The sequence below is a fragment of the Acipenser ruthenus genome, chromosome 3 (assembly GCF_902713425.1).
Source record: "Acipenser ruthenus chromosome 3, fAciRut3.2 maternal haplotype, whole genome shotgun sequence".
In the NCBI taxonomy this organism is placed as follows: Eukaryota; Metazoa; Chordata; class Actinopteri; order Acipenseriformes; family Acipenseridae; genus Acipenser; species Acipenser ruthenus.
The window spans coordinates 85339334-85357305 of NC_081191.1; the positions used below are offsets into that span (position 1 = coordinate 85339334).

At 39.1% G+C, this 17972-nt stretch overlaps 1 non-coding gene across 1 annotated transcript; it reads right to left on the reverse strand.

Annotated features, from left to right (window-relative positions):
- Window positions 1-625: 625 nt before the first annotated feature.
- Window positions 626-731, reverse strand: LOC117395082 (U6 spliceosomal RNA). Its single transcript, XR_004543459.1, has one exon. It is a non-coding gene; the product is annotated as a U6 spliceosomal RNA (small nuclear RNA).
- Between the last annotated feature and the right edge of the window lie 17241 nt (window positions 732-17972).

Here is a 17972-nt window from a genome sequence, read left to right on the forward strand (position 1 = left end):
AGATTCCCCCTCTGTATATTTCAATTCTGTTACTTTCATACACAGAATGATAATATGACCCACTCTGACGCTACAACCATTATAGCAGTAATTTTAAATGTTGAATAAGTGGTGTCACAAAACAATAAATAAATACTGAATGAAGAGGTCGCTAAACCCCTCGTACTGTAAGCTTATTTGTCCCTGTTTGGTCAAAGAAGCTTGCCAGGGATACTTTCCGCAGATCTCAGTTGTTAATAAAGAATTGCTTGGTACGGACTTTAGTTATAGTAAAACATTCTTCAAGGTTATGTCACACAGAGCACAAGGAGGTTAAGTGACTTGCTCAGGGTCACACACAGTGAAGTCAGTGGCTGAGCTGGGTTGAACCAAGCCTCTTATATGGTCCAGTGATAAATGAGTGCTTGCTGCATGTGGTTCGTACAACATGATGTGTATTGTTCTCCTGCAGATCCTCATGGGAGTTTCCTGAAAAAGATTACATTGTTAAAATGGGTTGTTAGGAATCTCTATCACAGCTCAGGATGTGGGTCTAAATTCAGACTGGGTAATATAATAATGTTCCCTGAGCCCCTTTTCTACAATAAAAAAAATCAAACAAAACTGCGTAGGTTGCTGGCACATTGCTAATTAGGAACGCATCACGAATTTGCGTGTCATCCTTGCGCAAGGGGCCATGCTAATCTCTGTATCGTTCCAATTTTAGTATATGTGCTGCCATCATTTTGCATTTCAAGGAAAAGGCAGAGATGTAGAATTCCAACTGATCTCTTACATGTACAGACCAAGGGCCAGATATTCAAGAGATGTGAGTTTCGCAAGGGCAGTTGCAGGGATATTTTCTACCTCAGTTTTGCCTTGAGAAAAAAGTTGCGCCTGCAAAGGAAATGTAGGAGGAGTAGTGAATAATCATGCGTCCACCTACAAGTACGAAATTCACAAATATTTTTTTCCACAAATCACAATGTTTTCCCGGATTTAATGTAAATTGTGTATGTTTTCCTATATTTAACTAAAAAAGTCCAGATTTAGCAAAATTCATAATGTTAACAAACACATTCTTAAATGTTTTTTTTTTTTTTGGCATTGTATACAGAGGAGGCGGGGAAGCAGAGAGATTGTAAGGGCAGCTCTGCAACATACAATGCCAAATCAAACGCTTTAATGGGCGAGTGCTAATTTGCATGTTAGCTTCAGATTTAGTTGGCAAAATAAATATTTATTTTGTGAAAACCCAGATTTCTTTTTTCACATTTAATTGCTGAACAGATAAAAAAAAATGTTGTTCAGATTTATCGCTAAGTGTAAATAGGAGGCTGTTTGGTCCAGTGGTTAAAGAAAAGGGCTTGTAACCAGGAGGTCCCCGGTTCAAATCCCACCTCAGCCACTGACTCATTGTGTGACCCTGAACAAGTCACTTAACCTCCTTGTGCTCCACCTCTCTGGTGAGACATAGTTGTAAGTGACTCTGCAGCTGATGCATAGTTCACACACCCTAGTCTCTGTAAGTTGCCTTGGATAAAAGTAAATAATAATAAAAAAGATTTACATTTATGGATTTATTTGTTATAAACCCAAATTTAACATGTCAGCTAAATGTTGACTCGCCAAGTATATATAAAAAAAGAGATTTATAGATTCATTTTAAATGTGGAATTTGTGATAGGCGTTTTCAACATTTAGAAATTATAAACTTTTAAGACTGTGTTTGTTAACATTCATGTTTTTAGCTAAATCTGGACTTTTGTGTGGTTAAATTTAGGAAATTACATTAATTCTGGGAAAAAAAGAAAACAGCTGTTAAAATATAAAGTTAAGTTCCAACATTTTAATATGTTTTGGGGAAGACAAAATGTATGCTAAGAAAAGGGGGTGGCTAAGTTTGCACACCACTGATGTAGACTATAGTAACAGATTAACTGTGTGGTATAGTTTTAATATGTTTCTAACTGTTTAATACTAAATCTTTTTTTGTTTTGTTTTTACCCTTTTTCAGTAATTATTATAATCTCTCCTCTTCAGTAAAGTTGCCCTTTCTATGCTTGTGAGCACTTTGAGCCATTGTCTCACCTCATATGCATACACCTGCATCTTGTGTTCTTTATTTCCTAAATCCATTTTAGTTAAAAAAAAGGAGGTTGTGTGGTCCGGTGGTTAAAGAAAATGGCTTGAAACTAGGTGGTCCCTGGTTCAAATTCTGGCTCACTCACTCACTGTGTGACCTTGAGCAAGTCACTTCACCTCCTTGTGCTCCGTCTTCTGGGTGAGACGTTGTTGTGACTCTGCAGCTGATGCATAGTTCATCCTAGTCTCTGTAAGTCGCCTTGGATAAAGGCGTCTGCTAAATGAACAAATAATAATAATCAGTTGGGTGTCATCTGAGTTGTGATTCATTTCCTGTTCAGGTTCATTTTAAATGTATTAATTTCAGCAGCTTTATAATATTAACAATTTTTCCGCAATATATGCAAGATATTCATCATGCAAGCAATGTCTCACAAAATCTTTGAATATATGTCCCAAATCTTGTGTTCTTTATTTCCTAAATCCAAAAAAAAACAAAAAACAACAGAGATCTCAATATGCCTGCCATTGAAATCAATAAAAAAAAAAAAAACTTCTCCCTGAGTTCTTTATGTTGTAACAGAACAAAAAGATTATTTAACAGACTCATTGAATACAGCCCATTTTCCCTGCATGTGTGTACTATTTAAAAGGAACTCGGACTAGACATATTTTTTTATTACTGCATGCAACTGATCTCTCCATGACTTAAGGTTCATAAAGTACTGAAAATAAATCATTAGCATTTATCATGTAATGTTTTATGATTACCAGACAAGTGGTTTCCAGGATACAGCCTTCAATTATTGAAAATGTATTAAAGTAAAATTATCAAATTTGATTTGCTTTGTACAGCCAATTCCTGTAAATGTACTTCATATCATAATTATTGGCCACAATTATTAAACCTAATAATCTGAAGAAGAAATAAACATGCAAGTTTTTTCAGTCATTTTCAGGATGTAAAAAAAAAAAATCTGCAGAAAATATACTGTAATTACATTTTTTTTTACATACAATTACCCATTTATACAGTTGGGTTTTTACTGGAGCAATCTAGGTAAAGTACCTTGCTCAAGGGTACAGCAGCAGAGTCCCCCACATGGGATTGAACCCACGACTCTCCAGTCAAGAGTCCAGAGCCCTAATCACTACTCCAAGTTGTTTGTACAGGGGTACAAAAAGGGAGAATATCTATCATACAAGTGAGTGATTCGGGGAATTCAACTCATGAAGAGAACCTCATTGAGAAAACGCTCCCAGTGTACAGGTAGATCTGATCAGTGGCATGGTTTCTCACTAATAATTGGTCAGCTGTCAGAGCTTTGACTTTCCCATTGGTTGCTAAAGCAGGGCCTTCAAGTGAGGAAGAGAATACCCTGGGAGATTTATGGCCCGCCTCTGCTCACTCCTGATTGGTCACCTGTCTAAAAGAAAAGGACATTCTTCGACTCGCCTATTGGTTAAACTCACTCAAGACCTTCAACTGAAACGGAGAATGCCCTCAACTGTTTTTTTTCTAGCGTCTGGTCGTTGACTTATGCGGGGAAAAAGCAGATCTCTTATTGACTGATCACATCCCCTTCAGGAAACCCCTAGACTCTTAAAAAACCTCTAGTACACCCTGTAAGTCATCTTGGATAAAGGCGTCAGACAAATGAACAAATAATAATTAGAGTACTATGCTTCAAAGTATAAGCAAGCACACTGTACGCAAGTGAGTGAGGAAATGTAATGTCATTTGACTGACGGTTTACTTGGCACTGTCTGGTCAGCAGAGAATACCTTGAAGGTCCTGACGGCACGCCACTGGATCTGATCAGTCTAACGCTGTTATCGTATTCTTAATCTGACTAGTATTTGCAATAACTGTCTGTTGTCTATAATCATGCAATGATGGAATAAGTGTTATTAAATAAACCATGTAATTCGATTTGATTTAAAGAAGTTGTCATTGGTTCTATTATATATTTATTATATGAAGGCATTAAAATAGGTCATCCACAATCCTTCACAACAGTAAACAAAAACAGAGAAGAGCAGGGCAAGTCATTGGTTAGTAGCTGGGTAGTTACTGTCCAGAAAGAAGGCCTTCAAGGGGCAATTTTACTGTCTAGGCAAGATAATCAGTGCTCATGTCTTGCAATCAGTGCTCATGTCTTGCAATCAGAGATTTCTTGAACCTAGTGTAAAACCAGATATCATGAAAATACATGTTTGCTAAAATGTGTTTTTGTTTCTAAAACTACGTGTTTGAGGCCTTTGTAGTGAATGGATGTGCATAGCAGGAAGCATTTATGTAACTATTTTGTTAGCTATAATCACTTCAAGTATTACTGGAGCCATCTAGGTAAAAAAAATACTATATTGTGGGTGTTTTGTGCATGCCTGTGAGAAGAACACAATTGTTTGTTTTAATAGAATGATTAACATGGGAGAAAAGAGTGTACAGTATGTTTTATGCAATTATTATAACCTTTAGATGAGTTATCTATGAAATGACATGGTCATTTCACATGGGAAAAAAACAGCTTTCTATTAAGGGGCAAAAATTACCAGGAATTACAGTAATTGTAATTGTCTCTCGTTCACAGGATAACTATTAATTATGAATGGATTAAGTTTATGATTGGGCTAAGGTGTGGGTAATAAAATTAAATACAAAACGACTTGGTACCATCTTTTAAAAATCATAATTACTGTTAACTGCTCACATATTGCCTTTTTCTTTTGTTTTAAAATACAAAATGATATACTGTATAAGTAATATTCAACAACACTTAATTTTTACTTACATTAAATAATAATAAATAATGAGACTGATGTATTTGGTCTTAGTGGTTTATAGTTAAGATACACCACTTAGAATTCAAGCAGGGTAGCATGCAGTTAATTTGTGAGATAGAAAAGCGATAAGGTTTGTGAGAAGCATGAGGATGAGCTGCTTGTTTAAATTGACAGGGGACGATAGAATAAGCACCCTGTGGGGCTAAGAATGAGTGGCATACCAAACACAGAAATAATGGCTTCAGCTTCAAAACATGAAAGGGGAGGGTTGCTTAAAAGAAAAGACAACCTTCAAAAGATGACATTTTCGGTATGATAAAAACATGAGTGTAAAATAATAACATAGAATGCACAGCCAGGGCTTTTTGAGAGCTAATTCAATTCTGCAAAATTGAATTCCCACTGTACACTGGACAGGATTATCACATGTGAATACCATTGAATTTGTTTAGAGTCACTACTGATCATTTTGCTATTCTAGTTATTGTACAGTACCATACTTTAATTATACTGTATACTACTGTGGTCTGATGGTTAAAGAAAAGGGCTTGAAACTAGGAGGTCCCCGGTTCAAATTCTGGCTTACTCACTGACTCACTATGTGACCTTGAGCAAGTCACTTCACCTCCTTGTGCTCCGTCTTCTGGGTGAGACGTTGTTGTGACTCTGCAGCTGATGCATAGTTCACACACCCTAGTCTCTGTAAGTCACGTTGCATAAAGGCGTCTGCTAAATAAACTAATAGTAATAATAATAATAATAATATTAATAATAGGAATAATAATGTTCAGCGTTGATGAAAAAAACAAAGTTACCAGCACTGTCATTTCTTATAGATTTATAAATCTTAACAGAACATTTCAGCTTTAAATGTTCAAGGCAATGTTTATTAAGGTCTTAACACACACCAAAATGCCATTTGCTCCATTTTTTATTTAAGTAAAACTGTTACAAACAACTCTGTTATTTAAATGACTCAAAGTTATGGTTACATTGTATGTAACTCATTTTTTCTTTCTATCACAAAACCATGTGCAAATTACTTTTCAGTGTAAAGACCTTGATAAAGCTGGAATTTTATTTTTCTGTTTTACTAAAAAAATATACAAGTTTTCCAAAAAGCTATAAAATATAGATTTTTACCAAGAAATACATGGATTTACATTCTGTAGGCACATTCATGTAAATTAATTATCTACACAAGACTGGCTGTTTTATGTACAGTAGTAGGGAAACAGGTTAACTTCACTGGCTTAACATAGGCCCTCGGTTGTTAGCATTCACAGTGAAAAGAAGCAATTGCGTTCACAGAAAGCGGTGACAGTATGGATTAGCCATATTGTTGACGCTGAATCACTGGGATCCTTTAAATCCTGACTAAAAAGGTTTTGAGATCAACCAGCTACTGGGAACCAGACAAGCGCTAAATTGGCCAAATGACCTCCTCGCTTTCATCAATTTTCTTATGTTCATATATGAAATGGCAAAGAAGTCAGTACAGGATGTAAAGCACAGTAGAGGTATGGGGGTTTAGAATATAAGAAGCAATTTGGGGTGTGAACCATATGGGCACAATACACAGAAGACATGCACTCTATAACATGATGCCTATAGAGATATATGTCACAAAGCACTGCATTCTGATGCAGTCACCACATGATGGGTATTACATTGTCACAGCTTCAAATGTGACTTAATGGGGATACTGTTATCCATCATTTAGAGGTTTTAATCCATAGGCAGCTCAGCTTGATTTTTATTTTCTTCAAATACAACATGATGTGGTAAAGAGAGCATTGGTGCATCATCACTGGTCTAAAAACCCAGATATCGGTTCCACATACAGTGGTCGAAGTTTTTCATTTCTTTGATTCTGTTGTGACAGGTTTGTTGTCCAGGGGAATGTGGACAATCCTGTCCTTGGCCACAGCCTGGAAGCGTATCAGTGGCTCCCTTTTATAATGAGATGCAATCGTCCACCAGTCGGTCAAGGAACAGCAGTCGTGGATTGGACGGCCCCGATTACGTGTAAACAAACTTGGCTGGCAGCGCAGCTCAGGTGGAGCATCCGGCTATACACATGTGCAGGCCCTCGGTCCTGACACAAACATAAAAAGCTTTGATGAATGCCACTGGAAAAACAACTGTTTCAAGTGTGTTTTGTGCATTCCGTATCGCATGAAAATTGTTGTTAGTGAATGGATCCCTTAAATAACTAATGTGTTAAAGCTTTATGAATTGGGTGCTATATACTTTATACAAAAATTAAAATTATAAAAAAAATAAAATAAACTGCACGGGGCATTACAACGTTAAGATGTGGCAGCTGCCCTGTGGGTAAATCTGTTTTTGACTAACAATCCCACTGTTACTGATTAGTATGGTGTATCATTGGTGCAGGTGGCCTGACATTGCCTATAGCTTCCTCATCTTCTCTCCCACAAGCACCATTCAGGATAAATTATTCAGTGCATCATTACAACTTTTCAGGTAGATGAAGAAACATCTGAAGCAAGGATGTGTGACTGCTCCCTGTGAGACGGACAACTAATTGATTTCTCCTTTTTCCTGAAAAAAAATGTGCAAATGTGTTTTGTATTTTTTTTATGCTGAAGGGATAAAAATCTTCTCTGCTTGGCTATGATTCATGCTGGGGTTGATAACAAAGCCTTGGCTGAAGCATGGTTGATAGGCTGGTCACGAACATTATTACAAGAAACAGGCAGCTCCTACATTTCCGCACTCTGGCTTTCTCGCTTCTCTTCTTAATTGCTCCCCCATAAATAATTTCACAAGCAGTAAAACCTGCTCTTGTTTTGAATGCAGTGATTCATATTAACTAAGCCTCTTCTGGTGTTTAACTGTTTTCTTTTTAATTATTATAATCTGGCATTAAACAAAGTGACAAAGGAAAGAAGAGATGTGCCATAAGCTATTACGATGTCATCAGCTGGAATAATAGTTCTCAGCTTTAATTCAGATCATGTTATCTTGGAAGAATATATTAAATATATAAAAATGGAATATAATTAAATGTGTATTTGTTCTATTACTAGCCTTTTCATATGTCTTAAAACATTAGCTATAATGATTCAGCATAATGACACAAAAATTGGCTGAGAACTTTAAATTTATTTCGGATAATAATGTAAGGTTTTAAAAATTATATGTTAGAATTCTCTTTCTTGTTTGTCTGATTAGTGAACTTATGCATCTCCTTAAATGAGAAAAAGATAACATTAATGGTTGGGGATCTAATTAAATAACATAGACTCCCTTCTCTCCCATAGTCTTCTTATAATCCACTCCAGGGCAAACAATTGGAACTCGAGGCTTTTCAAGACTTGCATGGTACACTGTATTCAAATTAGCCACCTGCCTGCAGTTGTACAGGGATTGTATCTATTCTCCATTTCAGGAAGTAAATGTGTTCCTAATGTTGCTGTATGTGCATTAAAATGTGCTCTGTATTTGACTTTGTACTGTGTTGTATCTGCCAGATGGAGTTGCAGGGTTTTTTTTACGTTCAAAAGACGTCTTTTCAGATTGCGTAAATGATTGCAGACAGCATTTAGAAAAATGTAATTTAAGATGTTGAAGCAGCACACTTGTGAGGTACTATATTCTGCACTTCTTGGATGGGCACTACATTATATTATTTTTTAGAAGCAGTGTCTCATGGATTTGAGTTTAACTGCTTGGTGCAAATGATTAGAAAGCAATAGATGACACTGGGGTGAGCATTGTGTGTAATTTGACCTGTGGTCTAATACCACAAATCACATGTAATGTACACCTAAGTGTTCTTTATGCTTAATTTTTAGTTGACGTTTGGAACTCATAATGTCCTTCTAGAATCGTACTATACTTTTCTAGATTTTGGAAATGCAGATTCCAAGAGTGGAATGCCTAGAGGTTAGTCTAGTGCCTTTTGTCAAAATGCATCAAAATTCAGGGACAAATTATAGAATCATCATCTTACTGAGACAAAAGTAAATTGATGTAATCCAATTGCAAATCGTGTGTTAAGAATTGTTGTCACGCAACATCAAAACAAATAACTCAAGTGCCAATGAAACTTGGTTTAAAAAAAATATATATAAAAAGAAAATCTATCGCAATCAGGAAAAGGGCACAGAGCTAGGGTGGTGCAGTAGGGTTGGGTGCAGTGAGATGTGGTGCATGACGGGGTGGTGCAGTAGGGTTGGGTGCAGTGAGAAGACGTGGTGCATGACGGGGGTGGTGCGGTAGGGTTTGGTGCAGTGAGACGTGGTGCATGATGGGGTGGTGCAGTAGGGTTGGGTGCAGTGAGAAGACGTGGTGCATGACGGGGGTGGTGCGGTAGGGTTTGGTGCAGTGAGACGTGGTGCATGATGGGGTGGTGCGGTAGGGTTGGGTGCAGTGAGACGTGGTGCATGACGGGGGTGGTGCGGTAGGGTTGGGTGCAGTGAGACGTGGTGCATGACGGGGGTGGTGCGGTAGGGTTGGGTGCAGTGAGACGTGGTGCATGACGGGGGTGGTGCGGTAGGGTTGGGTGCAGTGAGACGTGGTGCATGACGGGGTGGTGCAGCAGGGTTGGGTGCAATGAGAAGACTTGGTGCATGACGGGGGTGGTGCGGTAGGGTTGGGTGCAGTGAGACGTGGTGCATGACGGGGTGGTGCAGCAGGGTTGGGTGCAATGAGAAGACTTGGTGCATGACGGGGTGGTGCGGTAGGGTTGGGTGCAGTGAGACGTGGTGCATGATGGGGTGGTGCAGCAGGGTTGGGTGCAATGAGAAGACTTGGTGCATGACGGGGGTGGTGCGGTAGGGTTGGGTGCAGTGAGACGTGGTGCATGACGGGGTGGTGCAGCAGGGTTGGGTGCAATGAGAAGACTTGGTGCATGACGGGGTGGTGCGGTAGGGTTGGGTGCAGTGAGACGTGGTGCATGACGGGGTGGTGCAGTAGGGTTGGATGCAGTGGTTGTCAGGGTGTTTTGAGCTCCAGCTCCAGCTCCAAGGGCTCCCGCCGTCGTCTGTGCACAAGGGGCAATCCGCACAAAGACGGCGCACTTCACCATCAATTCCTGGCCAATATAACGGTGACACGAGCCTCACCTTAGTTTTATCCCTGCCCAGGTGTGCAGCCAGGGGGATAGTGTGAGCCAGCTGTGGCAAATCGTCCCTAAAGGGCGGTGGGACGAGTAACTGGTGACGCATTTCCTCGGTCTGGGGCAATGTATCGACCTGCTACAGCAGATCTCGGTCCAGCCACCCAACCATTAATGACAACTGCCTGGTCGAAGAGCCATCCCAGCACTCTGTCGCTCCTTTGCTCGAGCCTGAAGTCAAGGGAGCGAACAAAAATCAACCCCCATGGATCTGGACTCGGGATCGCTCGGGTCCTGCATGGACTTGGAGGGACCAGCTGCAACCGCTGGCTCCCCTGCTTCCGTCCCAGAACATTCACCAACTGCCCCCAGTTGCACTGAACCGGATTGCATCCACTGTTGCCCCTCATTCTTAGTTGCGTTCCTGTTTTGTATTACAGGGTCTGAATTTATGGCAAAACCAAGCCGGGTTGCGGAAAGGTAAGATATCGCCAATTACTTCCTCCTTCCCGAATCAAAGACTGACTACACCCTAAGTCAAGAAGGGCTCAGGTTTGTGTACCTTCCACAGTCACAGGAAGTACAAAACCCTTGAGCTGGAGTAGTTGCACTTGTTGGGCGGGCCGAGCCAACTGGGTGAAATCGTAAACCATGGTGTGGCAATCTCTGGAGATATGTTCCATCTCATGACACGCCCAGCAGCTGCTGGAGACAAGCACTCTAGGAACCTTTCCACCATGACCAGCTCCACTACCTCCCCTACTGTGTGTCTTTTGGGCTGGAGCCATCGTAACGACAAATCCCACAGGTGGCACGATGTTGCTCAGTGGCTGGAAAGGTCCACTCCCTAAACAGCTGGCAATAACTCTTGGGGCTGGCCTCCACCCGGTCCAGAATGGCCACTTTTAGGGTTGGCTAGTGCAGCATTTCTGTGGGGCTCAGGGTTTGGGCGGCTGCCTGCACTTCCCTGATCAGCTGAGGAATTAAGTAACTCACCCATTGATCTGGCGGCTACTTGCCACTAGTGGCTAGTAGCTCAAATAACTGTAGGTACGCCTCCGGATCGTCCTCAGTGGCCATTTTTGTGGGGCGCTGTAATCTCCAGTTGGGGGGAGGACTCTCAGCAGCAGGCGGTTCTCCCCTCTGTTGCACTGCTGGAGCCTGGTTTTGCTGGAGCATATGCAAAATTGTTAATAATTGTTCTGTGTCCATTGTGCTTTATTGGCGTTGCTTGTCTCAGCAGAGCCAGTGAATCCCACCTCTAACACCACGTGTGTAAGGGGTGTGAATGATTTGCTTGGTAGTGAGCTGATGGACACAGAGGTTGTCCAGTGTATGTAGTGTAACTCTCCCAGCCAACTAGGGTCTCCCCTGTCACAGCAACATAAACATAATGCAGCCTATATATAATATATTATATATATATTAGAAGGAATTAAGAAAAAAATACATTACAACCTTCAGTAGGTCTATAAGATAATTTAGTTGCAAACATACTGTACATATATTTTATTAAAATCAAAACATTTACCAGCATTTGTTATTCATCTTTTTTCATTCTTGACACTACCTATTATTCTAAAATGTAAAAGTAAAAACAAACCTAGCATACAGCCCACTGACAACAACAAAAATTGCTTGTATACTTGTATATGCTTCTAAATATGTAACTATCTGGACGAGATGCTTGATTAATACATTGTAAAAAATGTCTTCCTTCTGTTGTTTTCATGTTCAAACGCTGGTGTTTGCATGGTTCCAGACCTTTTTCACTAAAAGTTGCACTGATTTGTGGAAATGGTAACTTCAGTTTCCTCCCAAAAGGTCAAACATCCCTGTATTATATCTCCCCTGTGGCACCTTAAATTTCAGAAATTGTTTTATTCGATGCTGAATAGAAGAAACCTCAAACTGGAAAGCTGTACAATTTACACCAATTTACACCAGCCTTAGTTTTAGAGTTAATCTACCCCTTAGTTGTTTTTAGACCATTTAGTGAAGATTTGTTTGTTATTATGGGTAATACTCATTTACCTGGTCCATAGACCTTTTATTTAGCTTGGTTCATGGCATATATTATCCTTAAGCTTTTAAAAGTTTTTCATGAAATAATTCTAATTCATACAGAACAAAGTCCTTAAGTATTGTGTTTGCATGAAAATGGCTGCAACCAGAATTGAACACTTCCTCACATATCCTAGAATTCCTAATAACTGATGACTACATTCGGAGTCTAACTGGTGGACTACGGAAGTGGGTCAGTCAAGATCCTCAGAACACAGATGACCTGGTAGCCCTTGTGGAGCGACATACAGGTGCTGAGCATTTGTTTTACTCCCGAACAGAAGAACCCTCCAGAACTAGCTGGCGCCCTTTGAACTCGTAGAAACAACGGTGGAAGGGGCACATCAGTTTGCTAAAGTGGCTAAGGTGGAGGGGAAAGAGGCATGTGCTCTCATAGACTCAGGGAGTGCAATTACAATGGTCTCTGGGAAATTAGTGAGAGCCTCTAAGTTAAACCATTCCCCCAAAACTGGTGTTACATGTGTACATGGAGATGTTAATTATTATCCAAATACGACTGTACAAATACAAATTGGGGAGCACAGTTGCAATGCAGGTTGGGATAGTACCGCAGCTCCTGTACCCTCTAATACTGGGGAAGGACTTTCCGGGTTTTAAAGAGTTGGTTCAGATGGCAGGGAAAGTGAATAATCTTGACAACAAATTAGAACCAGTATATTTGTTGCTGGAGTAGAACGTTGAAACCACATTACCATATTTCACTGATTCAGAATTGTTTAATGATAACGTTAAATTAAGGAAAACAAAGAGGGGACGCCACTTGGATAAAAGTAGATGTAGCCATGGGGCATTGCTAGGTGAAACTTCTAAAGGAGTCAAAAAGGGGGTTACTACGCAAACCAGTAATCCGGAGTTGTATTTTGCATTTGTTGTATTATGATTTAAATGTATTGTTTAGTATTTAAAACACACTCTTTGTTATTATTGTTTAATAGCATGGATGAGGTTAAAATCCCCTAACCAGCTAAATCTTGTGCATAATGTGGCCATCTCCCAATTAATCAATTAATTACCAATTGGGAGATAGCATATTTAGCTATACCGGTAATTATACTATACCGGAATTTCTCTTAACGCGCCCGTATGTCCCCCTTCCCAGACGAGACGCAATACCAATACGCAGTAAATTAATGCATTTTGTATTAACATGACATGTTTGACGACAGGCTAATCTTTTTTTGTTGTTTGTTTACACTTGCGTTTTCATAATTAAACTCCCATGCTTTTATTCTCCAGTCCAGTAGAATGCGCTCACACCCGCCCTGGTTACACAGGCAGTTTCACAGTAAAGCCTGGATGACATCAGGCTTGTTAACAACATGGTCCTAACAATATAAGAATATAACCTCGAATCCCTGTTACACCTGACCATTACTTCTGGAAGAATAATTAATCAGCTTCGGCAGTGACTGTTGAAATGTAGGCTATTATATTTGTGCTTAAAAATACTGTGAAATTCATCCGCTGCTAGACAAAATATCTGTCTGATGTTTGGAGATATGGAGTGATCTAGCAAGTGAATGGGAGAAATTAGAACTTGTGTGTACTGCAATACAGTTTATAGATGAAGTGCAGTAGATTTGTGAAACGAAAACTGCATCGATTAAAAAAAAAAAAAAAAAAAGTAGCCTAAAATATGTGAAATCTGTCTTTTCTATGACAAAAAATGCTAAAATTCAGTCCCAAAATAATTCTGTATGAGTTATGCACCAACTGTCTCTTGGCCATTTCGCCAGTAGGCCTATAACGGCATGATAAAAAAAAAAAAAAAAAAAAAAATTATCATATATATAAATTTCAGTGCATGTGATTTTATACAGCACTGTATATAATACATCTTGCATTGAGATAACACCATTGGAATCGGAATGAAGGAAATTATTATATAATACAGTTCAAGTGCAGTCACGGTTTTGGTAAGTAGCATTAAAATGCAGTATTAAAATATAGCAAATCCACAAAACCAACGAAATACATATTGTATATTTAACATTTTATTTTTAGTGTTCTGTGTAACACGGGCCATCATTTAACCTTTAAAAAAATTCAATCCAGTACCTGAAGCAGATACGCGTTTATCATATAAACAGCATCAACGTGTGTTGTAAAAATATTGACCCCCTCACTGAAGAAAATGTCCCCCTAAATTTTAGAGTGGGGGCCACATTGACCCTCAGTCTGTAAGTCCTGGAGCAAACACTGCCACAGGCGATCAAAGACTCTGAAAATGTTGACATTTTTAAAAAACATTTTTAATTGGTATTCCAGGCCTCTTAGTTATGCATTTGTCAAACTTGTATATGTGCTATGTTTTTAATATGCAAAGTCTGCTGTGATTATTATTATTATTTTATTATTATTATTTGTTTATTTAGCAGACGCCTTTATCCAAGGAGACTTACAGAGACTAGGGTGTGTGAACTATGCATCAGCTGCAGAGTCACTTACAATTACATCTCACCCGAAAGACGGAGCACAAGGAGGTGAAGTGACTTGCTCAGGATCACACAATGAGTCAGTGGCTGAGGTGGGATTTGAACCAGGGACCTTCTGGTTACAAGCCCTTTTCTTTAACCACTGTATGAGTGTGTTGTTGTGTTTTATATTGTAAAACGCTTTGAGATGTGTTACATAAATTGCACTATATAAAATACAGATTATTATTATTATTATTATTATTATTATTATTATTATAAAAGTACTCTCCAAACTCATCAAATTCCTTTTTCTGTTAGTGTCAAAGACAACGTGACAGCAGAAATCAGGATAAGGGCTCACTGTTTTAAATCCCTGAAGACGAATGAGAAGCCGAACAGTTTAATAGTTTGGTCTAAAGTTCAGAGTTCCAGTTATGTTTTTTTTGTTCTTTTTACCGTTGCGTTATAATTGTTTCATGTCTAACACTACTGCTAGTACGACTAATGCTAACTTTAGGACTACTAATATCTCTAACAACACTACTAAGACTACTTATATTTCACAATTTATTCATAGTAAATAATACTGTTCATGGTTGTCTGACATTTGTTTTGTACGGGTATATATGTGGTTTGATGTGTTTGTTTGGCAGGTAAACAGCTTAGACGTCCTGCGAGCTAGTCAGGGACCTGCCTGTATAGTCAGTGCTCCAACAAGGAGCTAGGTGTTTATTTTTGTTTGTGTTTTATTTGTGTATTAAAAATAGCGTGTCAGCGCTTAAACTCCATTTCTTGTGTCCTGGGTCTGCTTTAAAAGGGGCAAACAAACGACCGTGAGTGCTGGCCGGTTACATATGGTGGCAGCAGTGGGATCCTTAAACTGAAGCAACACAACGCTACAGTACCCAAAAATACTAGTCCGGAGAGACATAAACCACACAGGTTTAACACAGAAACAAAAAGGTTTTCACACTACCTTTTCTTTGTACGCTTGACCACACTGTCAAGCGGGCTTCTAAACACACCAGCAGCCCTGAACAGACTGGCTGCTTCCTTTATATACCCTGCACCTGGCTCTAATTTACAATGATCACCAGGTGCAGGGGATGATTACTAATAAAACAATTAAACAAAACAATAACCAAAACACAATTAACTCAAACAATTAAACAAAATGTGCATACGCACATGTTTTCTGCAGGGAGGATATTAAACCCCCCCTGCTGTGTTACAATATATATATATATATATATATATATATATATATATATATATATATATATATATATATATATATATAATGTATTTATCACAGGTCACATTAAGAGATTCTAATCCAGTGGTCTTAGTGAACAGTCGCTGTTCTTGTATAGCGGATACTGCCTTATGCAACCACTTGGTTGCACTTTTGAGTATGAGCAGTTAATTTAAAGTCACTTCAATTTACATTCGATATGGCCCACAAGATAGAAGAAAGCACCAGGGAACAGAGCTCAAATTTGTATTGGCACACACTTTGCAAGCCTAGACTTATCTCTTCACATTTTAGGGAAGTCTGCCATGTTAGAGGTCAAAGCTCAGCAGAAAATCTTGTAGAAAGAATCATCAGGGGAACACGGCAGACAGCCGTAATGAGATGGGGTTTGGAAATGGAGTTGGGAGCAGTTAGGGAACACGCTTGGGCTCAAAGTGTCACTTCTTCACAGTGCATTCACCCTGATGCTCCGTGGCTAGGAGCTTCTCCAGATGGTGCGGGTTATGATTCACTAGAGAGGCCCTTTTTCAGGCTTGTTGAAATCAAATGTCCTAATGTTAAGAGCTATATTGACTGCAAATACTTGAAAATGCAGCATCGTGTTTTAACTTTAAAAGACAGACATGCTTACTACTGGCAGGTACAAGGTCAGTTACTTATCACAGGGTTGGAGTGGTGTGACTTTGTTGTTTGTGCTTAGGATGACATTTTGGTGCACCATATTTACTGTGATCCTACTGTTATTTAAAGAGATCAAAGTTCAGACTGACTACTTTTACTTTTATGTGCACATGCCAAAATATCTATCAATGTTTATATAAATTGTCTGTATTCCTTTGACATGTGTAATGTTATGTCTGGATCTTATAAAGGTGTGGTACATGGAGAATTTATTACTAGGTGCACACTGTGTAAATCAGTTCAAACCAGACAAAAGATTGAAAATTAAAAAAATGAATATTTGTTATATAAACCCTAGTAGAATTTAACAAAACTACATGTTTTACATTTTTTTTATTTCAACTGAACAATGTTTATATAAATTCAATGGCCGAGTGAGATTGATAGGAGCCGAGAGAAGCCAAAAAAAAGGGGGGCGTATCTCATGAATACAGATAGCCCCGGCATCACATAGATAGCACAGACAAGATAGCAACAAACAAGATAGCTGCTTCTGCATCCAGCGCTCAAAGAATATCAGACATTTGCAGAGCTTTTTTAGATGTTATAGTAATAAAATAATGACTTGGATCACATTATTGAGGAGTTTGGTGATAAACGAGTGATCAGGAGATGATTTATCGGTATGTATTACTATCAAGAGGTATGTGAAAAAAACAGCGAACGAGGGGTGGGGCCGGGCTGGAGATGCAGTACTGAGTGTCCTGTTGATATAAACTGCGCATGTGAAAATAAATTGTACCTGACGCGCCTGAGACGCGCTGAATAAATGGACCGCTAAGGGTTCATTTACAACATGAGACTGAAAGTGTCTTTTTTACTTTAATCCAAGCCTTAACCAGGGGCTTACACTGGTAGTTTGACAGTAAGCATGCTACAGTGACTATCTGATTGATGCTTCTAGCTATGGAAAGAGGAATGATGGTGTCAAACAGTTTGTGCTCTTTCACCCTTCTGTTCAGACGCTCAATGTGAATCCTCAAATCGGGCAATTGACTGGGTCTCCTGAACTTTGTGCTCTGGCATTTGGTTCTTTTCAGATAAAAGGCTGCTCTGTAGATTTTGCAAGGAACCAAATCATCCACAAGAAACCCATTGTCTACCATTATGGCCATTTATTTTGTTAGTAGTGGAATGATGCCTGATTGCTTAAAGATCTCCTATCATTAGCAGAACCAGCATACAAAGAGGTCACAAATGTCACTGCACCATGTGGAGCCATACCCAGCATACCTTTCTGTGGGAGTTTGAGTACATCTCACTTTGGAGAAGAAGAGAAGGTGTTCGACATCTTATTTCACTGTAGTCGATGATGATTTGAGTGTCTGGATACTTTATGAATACATTTGGTAAATTGGCTTTTACTTCTTCTGGAGACATCCATATGCTGATTGAACCTAACAGAGTGTACAGAAAGATGTTCCAGGTGTTGATTATCCGGATTACTGTAGATGGGTGGATGTTAAAGCAATGGTCAAAGTCTCTTTCTTTCAAACTCAGAGCAAGATACATCATAAATAAAAATTTTAAAAAATTGTCCAAGGGTTGCAATGACTGTACCTGTAGATTTCAAGAAAAAAATAAAGTAAATCTT